The 23687-nt window shown below is 44.4% G+C and overlaps 1 pseudogene; it reads right to left on the bottom strand.

Moving 5' to 3' along the window:
* LOC146188404 (luciferin 4-monooxygenase-like) overlaps positions 1-23456 on the bottom strand; it is a 95053-nt pseudogene extending 71597 nt beyond the window's left edge.
* Between the last annotated feature and the right edge of the window lie 231 nt (positions 23457-23687).

Below are 23687 nucleotides of genomic sequence, written 5' to 3'. Positions count from 1 at the left end.
CAACGCACCGGGGCCGGGCTTCTTAATAAAAAGGTCTGATTTCCTGTTTAAGGTTGGGGCGGATCATGTGAAGCGACCACCCTCATATTCTTATTTACTTTTGACATGAAGAAATGGCCATCAGATCCGATCGATGAGTTCTGTCCAGCCGAGCGCAACTGGTGACTCCGTTCTCGGTGCGTATGTATTCCTCAGTGTGAATTAAGTAGTGTTCTCTGCTTGAGACAGGCTTTTTGCATGGGCGCATTTTTTGCTATGGCCGTGGCAGCTTTGTGTGACGCATCAAGTGTGGCCTCAGTTGTTGCTTGTATATTTTTGCGAAGAAGATCGGCAGTGGCGCGATAGGAGCCCTCGCGCTAGGCCATACAGTAAATCACCGTTCATCTTGTCACCATCTAGTGCCGTCTCTTTGCTTGTCACAAAGTTACATTTTGGTGGAGGTGCGAGGTATGTAATCCCCATCCTCGCCTTGGATCATCGACGCTATCTGTAAGCCGGATTATCGACCGATAGCTCTGGGACATAGCCGAGCAGCTTCGCCCCAGCCCGTATTGCCCAGACCCGCCCAACTACCACCACCCAGCCCCAGACTCCAGCCCGGCTCTGAAGACAATGCAAACAGACCAAATCCGAGACAAAGGATCCGAAAGACCTGAAGGACCCAAAGAAACCGGACATGTACAGGCAACCCCCGCCCAGCCGCTCGTGGCGACCTAAGCCGTCGGTCCCATGGGCTCAGGTGACGGATCGTCATCGTGGTGGCAAGCGCATCATTCTCTTCTATCTTTTATTGAACGTCTACACAATCCCGCACCAACGACTTCAACGAAACGATCGGGAAAATCGCTCGGTGGCCCCGGGAAATGTTGCGAAGAAGGTCGGCAGTGGCGCGAGAGGACCCCTCGCACTAGACAAGACATTAAATCATTGTTCATCCTGTCACCATGTTGTGCCGTCTCTTTGCTTGGACCACATAACAATATAAACTGTAAAATCAGCTAATGGAAACCGGAGGCACCCCGTGTGCCGAACTAAGAGCAACAGGCGTCGAAGATGAGTTTTGAGACAAGGCGCGCGTTTCTTCAGGGACGGATGACGCCAGCTAATGTATTCTCGTATGTTTATTATTCGCGGTCAAGAAAGCTAGTCCACTAATCTAGATCAGAGTAGAGGTTAGGAGTACATAGGCAAGCCTCTCAAAAGTCGCGCGGGCATGACATCAATCATCATCATCATCAGCCTGATTATACCCACTGCAGGGCAGAGGCCTTTCCCATATTCTCTAATTAACCCGGTTCTGTGTTAGCTGCAGAGATGGAGAAGCGCTATACAAGGCGTAAGAACAAGGCCTGGGGCCGATTGTGGCACCGATCATCAGCTCCTTGTTGCCAAAATTACGCTTCGATTGAGGAAAACGAAGAAAACTAGAAAGCCTTAAAGGTATGATCTGGAGCAAATACCATTGGAATATGCTGTGGAAGTGAGGAATCGATTTCAAGAATTAGATCCAGAAGACAGAGCCCGAAGAGATGTGGACTGATCTTCGTGATATAATACAAGAAGTTAGCTACTAAGGTAGTTCCAAAGCAAAATAAATGCTAGAAAGCAAACTTGTTATCTGAAGAGGCTTTGAAAATAGCTGAGGAAAGGAGGATGGCAAAAGTTATGGGAGAAAGAGAAAGATACAAGGTTCTCAATGCGGATTTTCAGAAAATAGCAAGGAGAGATAAGGATTCCTTCCTGAACATACAGTGTCACGCAGTTGAGGATAACAGCCAATTAAGGAACACAAGAGCTCTGTATAAGACAGTCAAAGATATCAAAGGAAGCTTCTGTGCTAAGCTGGGCGTGATAAAGGACAAATGAGGCAAGGACCTCACTGAAGCCTCAGAGATAAAGAAGAGGTGGCAGGAATACACAGAACTGTACAAGAAGGACCCGAATGTGCAAACCCAACATAAGACGGTTATGATTACTGATCTCGAGCCGGGCATTCTGAAGAGTGAAGTTGAATGGGCCTTAGCCACCCTTGCTAAGAACAGAGCTAGCGGAATTGATGACATTCCAGCTGAGTTACTTCAGAACTAAAACCATGACGCTGTTAACATTCTGCATACATTATATATGATGATTTGGACAACCATGCAGTGGGCACAGGATTGGAGGAGGTCAGTTTACATCCTCCAAAGTAGGCTGCAGCAGTATGTGGATCGGGAGCTTCCGGACGTGCAAGCTGGGTTTCGCAAGAGCAGAGAAACTAGAGACCAAATTGCCAACCTTCGCTGGATCATCCAGCGAAGGTTGGCAATTTGGCTACCAGAAACCCATCTACTCCTGCTTTATTGATTATGCAAAAGCGTTTGACTGCGTAGATCACAGCAGAATATGGCAAGCTCTCCAAGAGATGGGAGTTCCAATTCACCTCATCGGTCTCCTCAAGAACCTGTATGAAGGGCAATGAGCCACAGTAAGAACTGGGCATGGTTTTACTGATTGGTTTCCGATTGAGAAAGGAGTGAGGCAAGGCTGCATACCGTCGCCCTGCCTATTTAAACTATATGCAGAGTGCATCATGAGGAAGGCCGGTCTGGACGAGTCTTCAGCTGGAGTGAAGATTGCTGGAAAACGTATCAACAACCTTAGATATGCGAATGATACCACATTAATGGCAGAAAGTGAAGTGAAACTCAAGAGACTTCTGATGCGCGTGCAAGAAGAGAGTGAGAAGTTTGGGCTTAAACTGAACATTAAAAAGACTAAGATCTTGGCGTCTTGCCCTATCAAGTACTGGAGCATCAAGGGACAAGAAGTGGAAACTGTGACAGATTTTCTCTTCTTGTGCTACAAGATTACCTCGGAAGGATACTGCAGCAATGAAATTAGAAGACGCCTGCTTTTAGGAAAGAGAGCAACGGTTAGCCTTGACCGCCTAGTAAAGAGTAGAGACATTTGTCGGCCAACCAAGACCCGTATAACTCGTGCTGTGGTCTTTCCAGTTATGATGTATTGATGAGAGAGTTGGACTGTGAAAAAGGCTGCCCGCCGAAGAATTAACGCGTTTGAATTGGGCTGCTGGTGAAGACTCTTGAGAGTTCCTTGGACTGCCAGAAGATCAAATCAGTCGATATTCTCGACCATAAACCCTGACTGCTCATTGGAGGGTCAAATTCTAAAGTTAAAGCTCAGCTACTTTGGTCATCTGATGAGAAGAGAGGAGTCGCTGGAGAAAGATTTGATGTTGGGAAAGGTTGAAGTTCACTGGAGAAGGGGTAGGCAGTGAACGTGGTGGTTAGATGGCATCCTCGAGGCACTGAAGATGAAGTTATGTGATATTAGGAAGATAGTGAGAGACCGGAAAGCGTGGCGTGACATGGTCCATAGGGCCACGAAGTGTCGAAGACGACTGAACGACTGAACTGAAGTTCTTAACCTCATCCGCCCACCTAACTTTCTGCCGCCCCCTGCTACGCTTTTCTTCCCTTGGAATCCAGTTTGTTACCCTAAGCGACCAGCGGTTATCCTCTCTTCGCACTACATGTCCTGCCCATACCCATTTCTTCTTATTTGCACTAGAATGCCATTAACTTGAGTTATTTCTCTGACCCACTCTGCACGCTTTCTATATCTTAATGTTACCCCTATCATTTTTCGCTCCATAGCCCTCTCGGTTATCCTCAACTTAAGTAGAACTCTCTTCGTTAGCCTCCATACTTCAGCCCCATAGGTGAGCATCGGTAAAATGCAACTGTTTTATACTTTCCTCTTGAGCGATACCGGTAGCTGATAGTCATAATCTGCGAGTGCTTGAAAAATGCGCTCCATCCAAATCTTATTCTTCTTTTCATTTCCTCTTCATCGTCCGGATCTGCGGTTACTACCTGTCCTAAGTAGACATATTCGCCTACTACTTCCTGTACTTCGTTACCTAATGTAAACTGCTGTTCCTTCCCGAGGCTGTTGAACATTACCTTAGTATTCTGCATATCGATTTCCAAGCCTACCTTTCTACTTTTAATGTCTAGGTCATCATTTATTATTTTTGCAGTTTATACCCCGAGTGGCTTAGCAAGGCAATGTTATCAGCAAATCGCAGATTACTTAGGCATTTTTCATCTACCCTGATCCCTAAATGCTCCCATTCCATGCCTCTGAATACTTCCTCTAAGTAAGCTGTGAATAGTACTGGGGAGATAGTGTCTCCTTGCCTAACACCTTTCTTTATGGGAATTTTGTTACTTTCATAATGCAGAACTACGGTTTCTGTGCATCCACTATATATATATATTCCACCACTTTCACGTACGGCTCGTCTACCCCCTGATTTCGCAATGCCTGCATCACCGCCGAGGTTTCAACTGAGGCAAAGGCTTTTTCGTATAATGAATTCTGTGTATAAGGGCTGGTTGTATTCCGAGAATTTTTTTATCACCTGATTGATGGTTTTTTTATCACCTGATTGATCGATAGTAGAATACCGTTTCCGAAATCTTGTTTGATCCTTTGCTTGATTGCAGTCTAAGGTGGTCCTGGTTCTATTAGCGCTTACCTTAGTACATACCTTATACGTAACAGACAGTAAGCTGATTGGTCTGTACTTTTAAAGTCCTCAGAGTCCCCTTTCTTTTGAATGAGGATAATGTTTGCATTCTTTCATGGTTCCGGTACCATCGATGACACCAGGCACTGCGTATACAATGTGGCCAATCTTTCTAGCATAATATCCCTCCGTCCTTCAGCAAATCTGTAGTTATGTTATCCTCTCCAGCTGATTTCCCCTTTTTCATAGTTCCTAATGCTTCCTTGACCTCGTCCTTCGTCGCAGGTGGAACGTCTGACTGTTTTTCCACCGCCAATCTCATTACGGTCCTGACTACATTAGCTAATGTAGAGGTCTGTATAGAACACCTCTTCTACTTCGACTATCTTGTCCATATTCGTGATAACGTTGCCCGCCTTGTCCCTTGTCGCATAGATCTGGTTTTTGCCTATACCCAATATTTCCTTTACCGCTTTAAGGCTTCCCCCGTTCTTTACAGCATGCTCAATGTTCTCCATGTTATACTTCCTTATATCAACCTCCTTCACTTATTGATTAGCTTTGATATCTCGTCCAATTCTAACTGGTCTGTTGGATTGGAAGCTTTTATACTCTGGCGCTTCCTAATGAAATCTTTCGTCCCCTTAGACAGCTTACCGGTATCCTCTCGAACTATCCTACCGCCTACTTCTACCGCGAACTCAGTAATCATATCTCTGAAATTATTGTTCATTGCTTCTAGGGTAATGTCGTCATCCTCGGTTAGAGCTGAATATCTATTCTGTAGCGAGATCCTGAACTCGTTTGCCCTCACCCTCTAAGCTAATTCGTTAATGGGTTTCCTACTTACTAATCTTTTGCGTTTCTTCAGATCAGGGTAATTTGAGACCTCACCATCCTGTGGTCACTGCATCGCACATTCCCGATTACCTTTACATCTTACATAATGGCGGGGGTTGAATACAGTATGTAGTCAATTGCATTTTTAGTCTCTTCGTTAGAGCTTTTCCATGTCCATTTCCGGATATTCCGTTTGCTGAAGAAGGTATGCTTGATTCTTCAGTTATTGCGCTCTGCAAATTCAACCAGTAACTTCCCACTGCATTTCCTACAACCAATTCCATAGTCACCTAATGCCTGATCTCCTGCCTGCTGTTTCCCTACCTTGGCATTGAAGGCGCTCATTAGTACAGTATACTGCGTCATTAGTTTTCGCATTGCCGATTGTACATCTTCGTGGAAGCTTTTAACTGCCTGGTCATCATAACTACACGTAGGTGCATAGGCCTGCACAACCTTCAGTTTATACCGCTTATTAAGCCTAATTACGATGCCTGCCACCCTCTCATTAATACTATAGAATTAATCTATATTACTCGCTATATACTTATTGACAAGGAATCTGACTCCTAGTTGTCGCCTCTCTGGTAAACCTCGATAAAATAGTACATGTCCCTCCTTCAGTACAGTATATGCCTCATTCGGCCTCTTAGCCTCAATAAACCGTATGACATCCCATTTTATACCCTCTAGTTCCTCGAACAGCACTGGTAAACTAGCTTCATTAGCAATGGTTCTAACGGTAAACGTTGCCAGGGTCAGTTTCCAATGGCGGCCTGTCCAGCGGAGCCAGGAATTCTTAGCACCTCCTGCTGCGTCAGAGGTCTGACCGCCGCCGTTGTCACTTGGTCTGCAGCCGCTGGTGACTGAGGGCCGGAGATTTATGGAGCTTATCATGAGAGATTGCGGCCAACTACAACACCAGGGTGGCCAAATTCTCTTCTGGTGAGGGAGTGTGTTGTCGGAGGTGTTCACCGGCATCAGGTAGCACCCCAAACCTGTTTATGCAATTACATCGACACGTGGATTTTTTTTCCGGTGGGGAATTGCGTGGCACTGGGATTTGAGCCGCGGTCCTCTTGCATGCGAGGCGGATGTTCTACCGCTAAGCCACCGCTGCACCCCTTGCGCTAGACCAGAAATTAAATCATCGTTCATCCTGTCACCCTGTTGTTCCGTCTGTTTGCTTGTCACCACGTAACAATATAAGCTGTAAAATCAGCTGATGGAAACCGGAGGCACGCCGTGTGCCGAACTAAGCGCGACAGGCGTCGAAGAGAAGCTTTCAGAGAAGGCGCGCGTTTCATCAGAGACGGAGGGCGCCAGCTAGTGGATTCTGGTATGTTTATTATTTGCGGTCAAGAAAGCTAGTCCGCTAATCTCTCAAAATTCGCGCGGGCATGACAGCAATAAAGAGCCCCAGAAAGTCGAAGCCGGAGCGGTATAAGGCGGGACGACATGCCAGTTTTGGCAAACCCTGTTCCATCAACAGTCAGTGCGAAGACCTCTGGTGCCTGGGTTGTGAGAGTCGATTTGGTGTACTGCAGCTGCTAACGGCCACTAGAGCACGATACAGCGGACGGCGAGCAGCATGCTAGAACTCGAGGGGGGACCTTTCCTTGGCAAGTGCCTACCAAACCCGTTTCTTCAGTGCCGACAACGCCACGGGCTAGGACCGTCAGGCAAGCCACCGTACAAACCTTACTAAAAGTACTGGGCCAGAGAGAGCCTGACGATCCAATTATGGAGCAGATTGTTCGCCATACCAAAGCTGGCCTAAACAGGCATGAAGGCTGCTGCTCATCCAGCGGGTGGCGTACACGAGACTCTTTGGCGGCACCAAATAATAGTGTGAAGACATTTGCATAACAGACGTGAATTTCGCAATGTGCGTGAACTCTGTGTTTAAGCAGTTTAAGCTCGCTCTTATATGCTCTCCACTAGCATGGACGAGGCTCGCTCATTCTGTCCAAATTTGGATTCAACGTTCTGTTGAATTTGTTTTTGTCCCACCTTGTGTCGAGAGAGTAGTTTTCGTTACATCTATATTCGGCATGTCATTCTTTTCCCGTTCTCTTCGATGTTGTTAGAACTTTGTTATACTAGACTAGAATGAGCGGACTTCAAGCTTATCACCCTTTTAAGGGGACGTGAGCAGCCGTAATCAACGGTGCCATTCGTTTTGTTTATTCGGCTTCCAGACGTAGCCCGCGCTGCGTCGACAGGGTGGTCGGACCCTGCTCGTCAGAGCCAGGACTACAGCGTTTTGATTTATTTTTTCACTCCTTTTCTTCGTTTCTGGCTGCATCTCGAGTCGCTTTGGAATGCAGGCGCATATTCATTTTTTTCTCATCTAACCGGCGTTTTGAAGAGACGACAATAACTGCGCTTCCCTCTGCCCGATAGGATCCGTTGGTCAGAAACGCTTTGCAGTACGGCTTTTGGGCGGTCAACCAAGGGCGCGGCTAACGAAAGAAAGCTGCTGATACCGGAATTGTTTGAAGCACGGGGTCAGGAAGACGTCTCAACTGCGTTCCCTTCCCGAAAAATTGGAAGCACGTCGCAAACCGATTCCCAGGAGATCTTGCTCGATGTACTCCCGCTGCGCTTCTGATGCAGTAAAGATGCTCTTTTCCCTTAATGGCAAGCGCGATCCAGCCTTGCCAACCCCTTTCTCGGCGCCTGTGCCGATGCTTGCAGAAGCGACGAGGACACACCCGTCTGCTAGTGGCCACTGACTGAAATGTCACAGTGGCTTCCTGTGGCAAGCTGGATGGCGTTCTCGTCCCATAAACCCCGTGCGGCGCTTGTTTAGGGCAGAGAGAAACGGCATGGCCGGGCTTCTCTAGAAGACCGGTGGATAGAGAAAGAAGGACGAGCGCCAGTTGGGAGAGGTTGAGAGCCCTGGGTGGAGACAGTGTGCAACGTGGACGGTGCACTTTTATTTCCAAACAATTAAGGATCTTGGTTCGAGATTATTGACAAACCACCGAGGCTGGGGCTGCTTATTGAAAGGGCCTTATGGATGCTTAATGTTGGGGTGGATGATGTGAAGTGACCGTTGCTATAAAAAATGGCTACCAAACCCCGTTGATCTCTTCTGTCCAGCCGAGCACAACTGGCGACTCCGTGCTCTGTACATAAGCTTTTCTGTGCGTGATTTAAGAAGTGGTCTCTGTGTGATATACGTTTTGTGCACGTTACGTACTCATTTACTGCATTTACTGGGACGAATGCAGATTTATGACGCCACCAGTGTGACTTCAGTTTTTGCATGCATATATTTTGTAAATATATCATCTCTCTCCTTTCAATATAAAGACTGCCCAAAAATGTTTCTCCGTCGGGCCGAACCATGCGTCTTAATCTTCGGAAGGCGACCCCTATACATCCCAGCCGTGTAAAGGAGTTATTGCATAGTTCTAATTCTTCCATTTTAATAACGTTCAAAGTGACAATCACGGTATTGCAGAACATTTGAGCACCACCGGTATGGAGGAGTGTGGCGCTATTCAAAACCATCGAAACTATGTTACATGGAACGTATTCACCCATCAATAGAGCATATTAAACAACTGTCACCGTTGCTCAGTTCACCTAACACCTGACGGGAAAGTCGAAGGTTGCAGATGCCTATCTTAGTGGCGGAATGCGTTTTTAAGGTCGCAACTTTTACTACTTAGACTTGCCCTTGCCGGCTTCTCCTCTGTTTCTTCGTAGTTATATTCAAGATGGTGGCCAAGTTACCTGATCATATCTATAGCATCGAAAATATTTTCATAGCTTCCAGGTGACCATTCATTACATGGAGCCCACCACCTGGTCTACCATGTGTGCATCTATGATTCCTCAAACAGGCATCCGTGTTCTGTTTGATGTCAGTGCATAGTATAATATCCAAGAGGTAGAAGTTACTCTGGAGCCCTCCACGGTACCCCTTTCTCTCTTTGACTTTTCACTCTCTTATTCCTCCCTTCATTTACGGTGTGGTTCACATGTGTCCATAACGACTGGGAGAGATAAAGCACTTTACCTCCTGTTACCACGGTGATCAATTCGTCTTTACGCGAAGTGACTAACGCGTCTGTGCGATACTTCATGGTAACAGCAGCAGACGAAGTAGCCGTTACTCTAGCGGTAGTGGAGAGCAAGCTTCAGAGGACGCTTTGTTGCTCACTCTCGCCATGGCTCAGATGTCTTCTGGTAGGAGGGCTTCACGCTTCGCCGCAGGCATAAGAGAAAAGTATAGCAATGCTTGACAAAGCTGCCTGTGCAATTTTATTGTACTGCCACCTTCAGCCTGCATATTCTACTACTATCCCCTTACCCTCTGAAACAATGGTGCTAAATTGTGCGTGCTGGAGCATTTTTTATTTTTAGAGGAGAGAAGGCAGAGACGCGACCCAAGCGCTTTTTATCACTGATTTTGAATTTGAAGGGGTAAGCTACTATCGGCTGTAGAAACGAGGGGATATTAACACGAAGAAGTTACAAATGTTCTCGGATAAAAGCGAGTCTGAAAAACAAAGCAAGTGAAGCACTGCTAAGGTACATAAACGCTATGTCTAGTTAGAGAATACGCACCTGACGCACTTCTCCTTCCGTTTGAAAATATACATTGCCTCAATAATTTAATTTGTTCGCTGATTATGTGCTTTGCTAAGTAAAACGTAATTATCGAATAGGGGGCAGCATTTACATTCTCTGTAATGTTTCGACACATTTTTTAGTGATGTTGGGCCACGGCCGGTCTCGAGGGAGAGAGCGCGCGCTCTTTCTTACGGCCTTCTCAGTCGCCGCGTGAACAATGGAAATTTTTCTCCTTGAGTCACGCTCTCCGCCGCCACAAGGGTCGCGACCTGCTCACTGTTCGCTCCGCATCTGCTTCAGTGGCGGCGGGTGGCTTTTGCCTGGTTTCGAGCTGTCGCCCGCGGGTTTCGTGGTGAGTGCAGCCCCTAAATGAAAGATTACAGAAGGTAGATGCGGCAGCAGCATCCTGTCAACGTGCTATACACGTGAATGGAGTCGTTATAATAAAAAAAATACTGTCGCTCAGCAAACGTTCGACAAGCATATGACATGTATTGCGGCATGGTATCTACTTTTGTTCATTTTAATCTGAATTTTTTCCCAAGCCTGTAAACGAAGAAGCTTCTTCAAGGCAAACATAACAGCAACAATAGCAAAACAGTCTTTCAGCGCTAGGTGAGAAACCATCGAGGTAACGCCGATGATGAAAATAATTTTATAAAAATGTAATGTAAGTTGCATAATGCTTACATGACATAAAGTATTAGTATAAAGTCAGAGTAAACGCTTTTAAGTTTTGTTATCAATTTTGCTATAATTTATAGACCAGCAAATATTTTATTTTGTATTATAAACGTTATTTTAATTTTGCAAATAAACGTTGGTTTAATGAAATGTTTACATGATATCATGATTATTTCATGAAAAAAAAACAGGAAATCTATTTCAAGCACTAATTCCTAGCAATATTTTCTTTCTTTTTCTAGTACGTTTTTCAACTAATAGTTCCTTGTAACTATCTGTACAGTAATGCCTGCCTTAGAGAGCAATCGCTGCCCCATTATTTTGGTAGAATGTTTGCTTATCACACATTCGCCAATATTACTCAAGGGACACTCCTCAATAATGGATTTAAAAACTTTTCTCTGTGCTATTTATTCAGAGGTGACTACAGGAGTTGTATGTCGCGCTGTATTGCGTAGTTGTGTACCGTCAAAAATGGTAGGCTACATGCTCGTGCAGGGTTGTTTTATCATTTTCAAGAACGCTAGTATAATGCCGCATATATATTAGATATATGTTGTTAAAATGTTTATAGAAAGGTTATGCTAACGTTTATTTATAGCTCTATCGGACGTTAAAAAAAAGAACATTAGGAACACCGAAATAACATTTGACCAAAACTTAAATTGAACACTACTGTAATATTTGAGCGATAGCTGGGCCGAAATGGAGGAGAAAAAAGAAAAATTAATTACAGTCGTGCCTCATTAATATGGACAGTTTTGTTACCGAGCAAATTTGTCCTTAAAACGAGTTGTCCGTAATAACGAACCACGAATAAAAATTTCCGTTCTGACCTATATGTACACGGTCTTGCGGAATATTGATGTCTGTCTCTTTTCTTTTTTTTTTAAACACACCCACTTGAGTGGCGCCGGGTAGGCCGCTACACGATTGTTACAGGGTCGTGCCGGCCACCCGTGCCCTGGGGCACCTGAGGAGGGCACGGGCAGCGACGTCCAGAAAGCGTACCGCACACGTGGTAGACAGATTGGGTCGTTTCTTTTTTTCTTTTTTTCCCCCGCTTCTTGCCCGTGCACACAGATGGACGCGGGTGCCATCAAGAAAGCACTCACAGGAACCATCTGGGACGCTGCTTTAAAGTCATGAACGCGTGCGCTAAAGCGCGCCAACCTAACTTCCATTTCCTTCCATTCGCCTGAGCGCAAAGCTATCGGCAGCCCGTGCTTTGCAGGCTTTTTCTCGAGACTCGCGTTTTGCTCCCTTGGACTTGGTGCACACGCCGCGTGCACTCATCGCACTATGCCGCTGCAGCCAGCGTTGTGCTTTGTGGCGTGAGTTTTGGTGATGATTTCGACCCGTTCCAAGCTTGCTCTGATTGCGTGTTGTGTGGCGGTGTGGACTTCTCACCGCCGACTCTTCGACGCGCTGATGGTGTACTGTTGCGTACCACGAAGAGCGAGCGCGCGTTTCCCTTGCGCGTGAACGGCTGTAGCGGAGGAGCAGCAGTGGGGCGGTGGCGATCCCACTGAGGCGCGGCGGGCGGTGGAAACAGACCCCATTGGAGAGGCCGTAAGAAAAGAGAAACGCGCTCTCCCTCGAGACCGGCCGTGGTTGGGGTGAATGAATCACTGAAAAATTCTCTATGTCTTGTGCTAAATGCTATATTGGACAGACCGTTTTTTCTTTAACTGTCCGCCTATTTGAACTACAGAATTTTTTAAGTTTTACGGCACTACAATATTTGTCAAAACATTGCAGGAAATATACTTTCTTCCGCCCCATTTTCGATAAGACTGATCGACTTGGCAAAGCACGTACTCAGCGAAGAATTGAAATTATGGGGGAAATTTATATCTTGAAAGGAGGGAGGAAGTGACTCAATGACGCATCCATCAACTAGCAAAATTACAATACGTATCTAGAATCAGGCGTTAAGATGCCGTTAATGTTCTACGTATCTTTTCAGACTTGCTTTAAACAAGGCCATTTGTCCCTTGATCTGGTTTTCTATTATTTTATGTGTCCCGTGATAGTTTTTCTTCAGTGTATATTCTGTTAAACCTTCCAGAAAACATTCAGCCGTTAGAAGCGCTCATATCGTTTCTCTGCCTTCTTAAGTCCTGTTTTTTTTCCTGTTACGTTTCCAAAACAAAAATTGCAAAAACACCCTGTGAAACCACTAGGCAATGCATCGCATTATCTTATCTAGCTTTTCTTTTTTCGGTTTCCGATCTCTCTGCTGTTTCTCTGCTACTACGAGCCTAATACTTCTGAACTCCTCCAAATATAATCATTACCATCATCAGCCGGACTATAACCACAGCAGGAGAAAGGTTTCTCCCATACCATCGAAATAACATGGTCCTGTGCTAGCTCATACACAGGACCCCTGAGAATCTTTAGACCTCGACCGATCAACTAATTTTCTGCCGCCTCCTGCTCAGCTTGCATCCTCTTGCAATCCATTTTGTTACCCTTCGCGTCCATCAGGTATCCTCAATTCGTATTACAGGTCTTACCCGTGCCCATTTTTCTTATTTTCCAATAGAATGTCATTTTACTTGAGTTACTTCATTTGTGTGCAGTTTTTTAAATCATTGACAATCCTTTTCTGATGCGTTAAGAAAATATTAGTGTTATTGCATAATTATGCTGCTCTTGAGTCAATGAGGCATGGTGTGTATGCGTTAGCCAGTTTTTCTCGCCCAATCTCTCAACAGTCTTTCAACAAATGGGTAGTTCCCTACTGCTTTCCAGCAGCTTTCTCCTTTTCATAGCTGCTAATGCTTTATTTACTACATAATATGCTACCTCCTGAATGTTTTATGGCTCTGCGTACTCGTGTTCCGATATATTGTCCTGGTTACTTTGGTTACTGTACAGATATGCACAGAATTATTCAGCTACTTATCTGCGCTGTGCATATTGGTAAAAACCATTGACGGCTTGTCTCTAGCGCCTACATCTGGTTTCTTTTATGCATTATTTCGTCTTCAGCATTTTCAAATTCCCACTGTTATTTATACTACGCTCAATTCTCTCCATGCTATAGTTTCTTTTGTCATACGCTTTCCGATCAACCTCGAAGCAAAATAGCAGTAGGATGACTGCGTTTCGCGCGAGATAGCGGTAGACACTGTACCGAAGTATCTCCATGGTTTCATTAATCTTTCACGGTTAGAGCATTAAAAAACTTGCGATTTCCTTGTTGACTATGGCTGCTGGATAAGAGATTATACTTTTTATATTCCGGTCTTTTTATCCTTGGTATTTCGCTCGCGTTTATCCGATGTCTTGTAAATATCTGGACTAATCAAAGAACGCTTTACAATATGCAAAACCTCACCATCCAGTAGCATTATTTCCTTGCGTTACCTATATTGTCTGTGAACAATAAGTTAGTTCTCTATATTACTTGGTAGAGCCACTGCTCAAGTTTCTATTTTCCTCTCTGTCTCAATTGGTTGTGCATTGCAATTTACCCTTTAGGTTTCCCAGCAAAGTTTTGAAGTCAGAAAATGGCTAATTTGAGGCATCCTTCAGTTCTGCCCACCCATGATTTTTTAGATCACGATCTCTCGATACTTGTATGCAAGCATTGAGTGTCCCTGGAGTGTTTCTTTTCTCCGCGCCTATCAACATTCTTTATTGTGATTTTAGTTCTACGGTTGGACAATTATTGCTGTACAGTTGTTACAGATATCTTCCAGTTGTTTCACTCACTGCTTATCTATACTATTTTGCGCATTTCCATTATGACTGCTCACGTTTTGACTGAGTCAGCTACAGTCCCGGAATCAATAAATGTTGTGGAAAGTGGGTTTTCGTATATTCTGAAGATCGTATTATTACCTCACATATAGTAAAAATTTCTAACGTTCGGACTGTGTGCATATTACATATTGTGAATTAATTCAATTTTTGCTTGAGACGACAATTATGAACAAACTTTCACCTTGGAGCCAGAGACCAAACCGTATACGGAGGGTGAAGAACAGAATATCCGGATCAAAATTACGCCAATGAAGGGATCCTTGTTCTTATGAAGTATATTTTCGGCAAAGGAATATTTTGTGAGCAGGGCACATGGTGTTATGTTGAACACGTAAAAGTATATTCGATCATGAAAACATTCAACACAAAAACACCTAACGGAAAAGTTATTACACAATGGTCCTAGCTGCGGCACGTAGTCAACCTTATGACGAAGGCTCTTTTCACCTTCGCTTTTTCAACACAATGGGACGATAAGATGGAACGACAACCGCTCTAGACACGGGTTTTAAGTGCTATTCAGATGTTTTTTACAGAACACAGACAATAGTGCCTGTATACGTATGCGAGGATGAAAAGCATGGTTTGAAGCAAAGAAATGAAAAGAGTGACATTGAGGTGTTCCTATTAAGTTTCCAAGGATCAGCAATCACATAGTAATAAATTTCTCGTTTCCCTTATTTCGTGTTGATTGATTTTCTACACTGGAAAGTTCTGATAATACAATGTTCACTACTGAAGACGGTATAATCTTCAGTAAATTTCTCCTACGCATGAGGTTGTTTGTTTTCCAACATTAAGAAAAAACGGTTCGCTCCAACCACGTAAAACGTTACTTAGAAATCATTAGTATGTTGGCATTGCCAGAAGCGCCGCTTTGTCAGGAGCGTTTATGAAGTCACACAACGTCAGACAGCTAAGCTGTGAACTCACCAGGGCGAGCTTGTCTCCATGCTGCAGCCATGCGTCCCTCATGAATGTAGAAAAGTCAATATTTGGTATGTTCCTTCCTCGCAGAGCAGACTTCACGATACCATTTTCAATAGTGATGTCACAGAAGCAAGCGGGTTGAGTTACAGTGTCCTAAAAGAAAATACAGTAGCTTTTTTATTAAAATGAGAAAGGTGAATAAGTTAGCTGGTACATGATGTAGCAAAGACATTTGAGCGAGTTGGTACACGTTCGAAAACTTTACCTGTGCTGTGACAGGAGACAGGAAAGAGAAGGAAAGACAAGGGCACAAAAACTGAATCTTATTTAAAAACTACGGAGGAAATCTACTCGCAAATGATTACCAGGAGCCCAAACCCCAACAAAAATGAGGAAACAAAAAGTTAGGCATCCAGATACAAAATCCAGATGTCAAATAAAAATGCATGCGCTGCTAAACAGGGTAAAGCGTATGTTCAGACATAAAGATCAATTCACAAGAACATTGCGCGAAGGCGATCACATTCATAAAACTGCAACATGTGCGTAAGCATAGCTTCAGTGACTATACATTCCTGTAGAATTTTGAGAACGAATTGTTCTTTTGTGTTTTGTTGATGGTAGGCAGCGGATGAGTATATTACCTAAATAAATATTGGTGGATAGTAGCGCTTGTTTTGAGTCTCGTAATTTTCCTCCGTCGCAGCACTGATGAAGATTTCGAAGCTTGATAAGTTCAATTCAGTTCAGTCGTTGAGTTGTGTCCGACGCTTCGTGACTATATGGAACATATCACGCCACGCTTTCCGGTCTCTCACCATCTTCCTAACATCACATAACTTCATCTGCAGCGCTCGAGGATGCCATCTCACCACCGCGTTCGCTGCCTAGGCCTTCTCCGGTGACCCTCAACCTTTCCCAAAATGAAATCTTTCTCCAGCGACTCCTCTCTTCTCATCAAATGACCAAAGTAGCTGAGCTTTAACTTAAGGATTGAACCCTCCAAAGAGCAGTCAGGGTTTACGGTCGACAATATCGACTGATTTGAACTTCTGGCAGTCCAAGAAGCTCTCAAGAGTCTCTGCCAGCACCACAATTCAAACTCGTCAATTATTCGGTGGTCAGTCTTCTTCACAGTTCAAGTCTCGCATCGATACATCACAACTGGAAAGACCATAGCACGAATTATACGAATCTTGGTTGGCAGTCTAATCTCTCTGCTCTTTACTAGGCGGTCAAGGATAGCCATGGCTCTGTTTCCCAGAAGCAGACGTCTCCTAATTTTATGGCTATAAAGATGCTCAGATGTTGCGCATCGAAGCTTTATGCGCAACATTAAAGAAACGAAAAGGCAAGACAGCACCTTGCAGACCTCTTAAAAAGCTAATGTTATTGGAGTCCAAAATAACTACACAATTTTAGTCGCATATACAGATACAGAACGATGGCAAAATTACCAATACATCAAATATTCCTTTCCTAGTTTTGCTGTTTTCTCTGCCCTTCATGCTTTTCCCATGTGTAGTGACGCTCTCTGAGCCTGTTTATAGATAAAACTAACACCCTTACAAACTATGAATATGGCACTAGGTGAATAGCTTTGTTCAAATGGTACCACCTATTTCGCTCTCATTTGAACATTGTAATGGTTATTTTTTTTCACTGATTCATATTGCAGCTTCTGTTAAGAATTTCAATCCAGAGCTATTATACGAGCTGGCATAAATGGGTGCAACCTAAAACATTTATGAGTTTTACAACTTCAGCAGTATTATGTATTCTGTATTTCTCAAAACGTTTAATAATGATGCTGACAATTTTCATTTCTAATCGTGTTAGATATTCTATTATTGTAAATAACGTCTTGCACATTTCTGTTAGCTACAAGTTTAGAACACCCATTCCTCTCTCGAATGTTTTGTAGCTACGTGGCCCAGGTTGCGTTTTGCCACGGTTGCATGCGATTGCCAACGGACGCGCAGGAAGCAATCACAGTGAGAATTTGGCCGTTTTAAGCGTTCTGTAGACCTGCACTCGATGCCAGCTATGGCTTACATGCCCATGTCAGCTCGGACATTTCGCGTTGCCATGCATCTTCGTTTATGTGCATGTCAGAAGTCTAGCATTAAGTAAAGAGTCAACCACGACTAGTGCTAGGTGCACCTTCATGTCTTTCTCAGCAGTGGAAGGCCAGACATTATGCTTGGGTCGACACGGGCCTCTTCTGATCACTTACTCTTTACCATCTCGAATGCGAGAGCAGTTAGATGACGGGGATTCCCTGCCTAAAGAAATTGGCTGTTGAGACAAACCCGATGTGTTAACACGTAATCATACCTCTTGGACCTGCTTGTATGGTTCATTTTACACTATGCAAGACTAAAATGTTGTTCTTTCTAGACAAAGTTTGTTTTTGCCGGGACCTCGTCAAGTTTCTGGTTGGGGCTCTATGCTACCAGGCTAGCGTTTCCTTACAGCTTGCTAGCGCCTTATAACAGCCATAAGATAAGAAAAAATAAGTAATACATTGTGGCTCACTGTAATCGTATATGGGCTAACGCTACATAATCAGTGGTGAGTTTGTTGCAAATTAGCGAAGCCGATACGAATAATTGTGCGTCAGAAAATTTATTTTTCGTATCGTGCAGAAAAAAAAAGAACATCATAAAAAGGAGGGTGTGTATGAAACGTCACCCAGGTGCTAAAACCAGCTCAGCTCGTTAACTGTTGAGCCTGACACCACACGTAGCTCCAAGCGCTCTATTGAGGAGGCGGAGCTGCAATTTAAAGATGCATGTTGCGCGTACCACTAAATAATAATATTAAAAGGAAGGTTGAGCGGCCTTTTTCCTGCTTCAAGCCGGATATAATTGTGAAGATTAGCGGCTCATACTGAGCTCAGACAGAAACGTGTATTTGGTATTTACTGCTGTACACATAGCTGCCGTTACTAACAAATCCGATAATCAGCTCCAAGGTCATCGAACAAAAAGCTGTGCCAATGTTTGTGTGGTGCATGTAAAGCTGGCATGACAATTAATAAGCACCAACTGTATCTCGTAGGTATCCGAGTACCCCATAAGCCCATAGCGCACAACTGATGGCCGTGATAGAGTTGTGACAAAACGGGCTTGTACCTTGAAGAGGATGCTGTTCGTGACGTACAAGGCTGACCAAACGGGTTGCTCGAAGAAGGGTTTTGAGGAACGCAAATAAGGAAAAAATCTAAATTACATGAAATTCACAGAACAAATGATAAACATCGTAATAAAGACAGGCACACTAGCGTAGAGTACTTGACGAACAAAAATCCATGCACACAATACGCTGACCGAAAGAGATGCACACGAAGGGTCTTGAAGGGCAGAGTTCAGACAAGCCCAAAGAACAAGAAAATAATTGTCTTAAGGTAGAGGCTCTTAGCTTGCTGGTACATCACATTAACGATAGGTGAACCAGTGCAGTGTTCTGCGCTTTTTTCTACCTTTTTGTCTTTTATTTTTTATTTGAGAATAAATAAATAGAGTACTGATGGCGCCCTCCTGGCTAGTGCAAGAACTCAAGAAGAGCATGATGCTCTTGATAATCAGCAAAGTTTCTTCATTCCATACCATAGAGCCGTTCTGAATTTATTTCATTTAAGATATCATATTCCTGATTCAAGAAAAAATGCAATCTACTCACCATATTCGCGCACTCAGCAGGAGACAATGATTTCCCCGACCTAGAATGCTGAAACAACAGAGTAAAATCATTTTTCTTGTTTGTTCGGTCGCCTTAAAAAACATGCACAAATTTAAACCCGCTTTTTAGCCCGCTAATTCAAAAAGAGTCCTGCATTTAGGATCTATACAATAGCGTCTTACGAAGCTCTCACAACGATACTGTAGTCTACCTCATACATAAATGATAATGGAGAGGAAGCGAGGAAGCCCCCATGCGGTCGATTCCCTCATCTGAATGACAAGGCCAGTATACCAAACAGATAACACGCACATGCAGTTTGCATAGGCAGTCGCGGGAGGTGTCAGCTAGGCCTAACTCAGTCAGCCATTGAACGACTCCGATACTCTCTCTCTCGCAGTGTGGTCGTTGCCCAGTGGCGAATGCATCATTCCGCTCGAAATGGAATGGGTTCATGATTGGCGTAAAACAATCTAGCCGTCTGCCTAACACGGGCTCTAAATAAGAACAAAAGGCACAGGACAGTATCCCCATCTCAGAGCTTCAGGCTTGCTGGTTTATGCATGACGTGTAACAATTCGCATTTTGATTACAAACCACTGAGCAAGAGAGAGTACAAAAAAATCACAACTCTTAAAGTTAATTATTACACTGAGTATAAAACGATTTTTTCAAGGTTTAACGAAATTTAAAAAAAAAATCGATTAGAAACTACACGCATAGAGCTAGCACTGCATTACTAACTGCTGGCAGGCCAGAAAACCATTATAGAGGAGTAAATCTGTCTAGCTTTCTGCCATAGTATTCTCGTAATATTTGTGGTTGTTTCTGTTGTAAACCTTCAATTTTTAGAGGAAACAGACAGAAAAAAAAATATTCTGCAAATGCATGTAAATTGGGATCATAAACACAAAAAAATTCATTTATTGGCGGAAATGAAGCAGTATGCTCCCCATGCCATAAACAAGAGTTCAGTGATGAGCTCATCAGGCCCTTTAGGATACAAATTGACGAAAACGTCACAGATGACAGATACTGCAGAGAAAACAACTGGCTATCGAGAACGTAAAATTGGATCCATCGCGAAGAACCATGTCACACATATGGCCTCAAAAGCAACGTTATTCCAGTGTCCTCCGTAATAGACCGCGCCGTTGCACATGAGTTGATCGCTGATACTACTATTAGAATTCCACAATTTGACGTCGGCGCAACCGAAAGCTTTTATTATGTAAATATTGCCAAAACAGTAGTTAAACACAGTAAGAAAGTAAGAATTCATGCTGTCGCACTATTAACAAAAAATTGCCATAGCATTTTTTTTTCTTGTTTAGGCCCTCAAAAACAGGTTGCAGGGTTGCAGCTGACTTGATTCCGTAGACTTGCGACTATAGAGATCGAACGCCCGTTGTATGGCGCCACCGTCGCCACGGCGGAACGGCGACACCCGCTGCGGAGTGACGAGGCAGTTGAGAGTCGCAGTCGTTTCCGTTCTGCGAGGCGTACTCGGGGATGTCCTTACCAGTCGTTTTGCAGTGCGGCTTTGAGCTACTTTGAGTAAACGCAAGGAGTATTTTTCTACCGGGAAATCGTGAAAAAGTAAAGGGCCGTCCTCGGCAGCGCGTGCGTGTCTTTGTGTGTGTGTGTTTGTAAAAGCGCTCGAAGCATGGTATTTCTGGTATAACTCGAAAACGCCGCGCGATCGGATTAACCATGCGCTAGGAACGCCTTCGTTAGGTGCTTGTCAAAAGGACCTCGGAGGCGGAATCGGCGCCTGCACTGCGCGTTCATCTTAATTGTGTTCTTGTCGAAACCCGCCTGAAGATCAAATACTGCCGAGCCGTGTAGCCATGGGGCCGTAGTAAGGGTAGTCTTAATGGTCAGCGTTCATGTAAAATGAAAAAGATGTGGCACCTGTCTATTTTGATAACAGGCTCAAAAATTTCAGAATAGCATAAAAGCAGATGACTTTTCCGCCTTCAACCTTGCAACGAGAGCTGGAAAGGAATAAAAATAAACAAGCAAGGCAAAAGTAGGATTACCTTTATAGTAGGAAAAGCAAACAAACATACTTTCAGGACTTCCTGCAAAATTTGCTACAATAGGTCCCTGAAACCGGCCTTAGACTATCAAACTTAATCCTAATATACGCGAAATCAGTAATACCACCTCAGCATTATTGTAACATACACGAAACTGCTCTGGTTGAACCCGTCGGAGATACTGCAGATAACTGACAGAAAATGTTATGCTATAAATACATTTCTATCGAAATGCTGCGGAGGTTGCGAAAAAAAAAACAATTTCCCTGCTATGAGTTGCCCTATTTTTCCCATACCTGCTAGGAAAGAGGAATTTTGGGAGTATTTCGCCTTTGCTTATTTAGGCATTCTCTCAGCGCAGGAAGTTCAATGCGATTGACCGCAGCAGCCTTGAGCATTTGAACGCAGTAGTCCAATACTGCTAAACTGGTGAATACATTCTAAAAAACTTCAGACTGTGTGATGTGTTGTAGATAAGCCACTGACAAGTAAGAGGGCCTCATATTCTTAAAGAAATCCCTCTGATGGCTCGTTCGCTAAGGTGTTCGACTTACTCAGCGTACCACAAGCTTTTTGGGCCGATACCTGACCGCGATACCTGATGAGCTGGAGGGAATATGACCATATAGGCAGTTTTCGTTTTGCACGTCAAGGATTCCGCATCACTGAGAGTCATTGCTTTTACATACCTTGTTACTGCAGCTTGCGGACTACCGCTATATCTGTTTACAGCATTGGCCATACAAGAAATTTTTGATCTGTAAAACGGTCTTGTCTTACTGCACCATAATTAGGAAATCTCGTGTTCACTGAAACGCCAATGAGAAACACTGGATTTAGGCGGGCCAGGGAATGGGCGCTGCTGCGAAAATATGTAAACTCGTGTCAAGTACAACGTGAATGCGAAAAAAAAATCTGCTTGGAAAGAAATATGAGCGGAACCTATTAACACTCTAAACGGTAATCTGCATGCTTTTAAAATTAAAAAAATGCTACGTTCATGCTCCGTTTCAAACAACTAAAATATTTTTTCTTGTTCGCTTTTTATATGAAACTGATAGCAGATTTTGTGACCATGCAGTATTGAACGAACTCTGAAATAAGTGATTTTCTTAGACGAGACGGACATGACACAAAAAAATGGTTAACAAATTTTACGAGTATAAAAGCAGAGCTCTCAACGCATTTTCATCGGTTAACAAGCGAAGAGAGGAAAAAGCACAGGATTGTGGTAATGGGAATTGTTCATGTCTCCTATCTGCTCTTCCTGCTGCACCAATATTGTCTTTGCCAATCACTGAAGATTGTAACGCAGCCCGAAAGACGACGGTGGCCGCTTTTTCTGTTTCCGTGCTGAGGGTTTCTTGTACACAGGTGGGTAAATGCTAGCATTGCAACTTACGCTGTCGAGTTCATTCTGGTTCGTCTCTCGTGCGTCATTCCTGGGGAAGGATTTAAACATCCGGCACTTTCCACGACCACACAGTAACCAAATACGCAGATGCGTGCCTCTACCTTTCAAAGAACCGTGCTTAGGTCACCCGCCACTCATGCTTGTGTGGAAGCCTGTAGAAATGAATAGACTTATAAACGTCCAACGAGTTCGCGTAGCTGGCAGTACACCACGTTTCGTCAGCCTTATTTGAACGGGCTTCGTTTTACCGGACATATTCTGACGTTGCTCACGTTGGCAAAAAGGCATGTGAAGGTGGCAGAGCCGGTAACACAGAGAGCCCGGTGTTGGCGAAGTCCAGGCGCGAGCGGTCCAAGCGCGAAACGGGAACTTCATGTTCTTCTGCTTCACTTTATTGTCTTCTTCGCAGTGGCAGCATTAGCTCCCCCGGTGAGGAAGCATCGACCCGAAGCTCGAGACAAGTCACGGACTCACAGGTAGGGCGTCCTCGCGTGTAAAGGTTTGAGGCGAACGACGTGGGCCATCTCTGGGCATGCGGCACGTCTTGATCGTGGGGCCTCGTGAGGAACAACTTCGTAGTTGTTAGCAAGAGCTTTTCGCGAAGTCCGCGTCGTCGAACTTGAGACCAAATCCCGGCAAGATCATTCTTCTGATATTCAACCTCGCCGTGCCGCAGGCTCTAACGTCGCGCATTCTGCACCAGCTGCTCACGGATGCGCAGCTTAGCGAGCTGGCGGGCTTCTTCGGCACGTTGCAACAAATACGCAGCGTCATCATTGCGGTGGTCGTCGTCATGGGGCAGCATGGCGTCGAGTGTTGTAGTGACTTGGCGACCATAAGCAAGGGTAAACGGCGTCACATTGGTCGTTTCTTGGATGGCTGTGTTGTACGCGAACGTTACGTAGACTAGGAGTGCATCCCACATTTTGTGCTGAACGTCCCCATATACTGAAAGCATGTCGGCAAGCGTTCTGTTCAAACCTTCGGTTAATCCATTTGTATGGGGATAGTATGAAATAGTACTGGGATGACTTGTGGGACTTAACTCCTGGGGGGGGGGGGGGGGAGGGGGGCGGGGTTTACTTGTGGGACTTTCAGTGCATAAGCTTAGCAGAAAAAGCAACACCTCGGTCCGTTATCACAACCCGGTGAGCACCGTGGCGCAGGACCATTTTCAGTACAAAGAATT

This window comes from Amblyomma maculatum, chromosome 5, assembly GCF_055883805.1.
Source record: "Amblyomma maculatum isolate TAMU_Amacu chromosome 5, ASM5588380v1, whole genome shotgun sequence".
NCBI classification, from domain to species: domain Eukaryota; kingdom Metazoa; phylum Arthropoda; class Arachnida; order Ixodida; family Ixodidae; genus Amblyomma; species Amblyomma maculatum.
The sequence above is the reverse complement of the archived record's forward strand: the minus strand, read 5'-3'. Positions and strand labels throughout refer to the sequence as shown.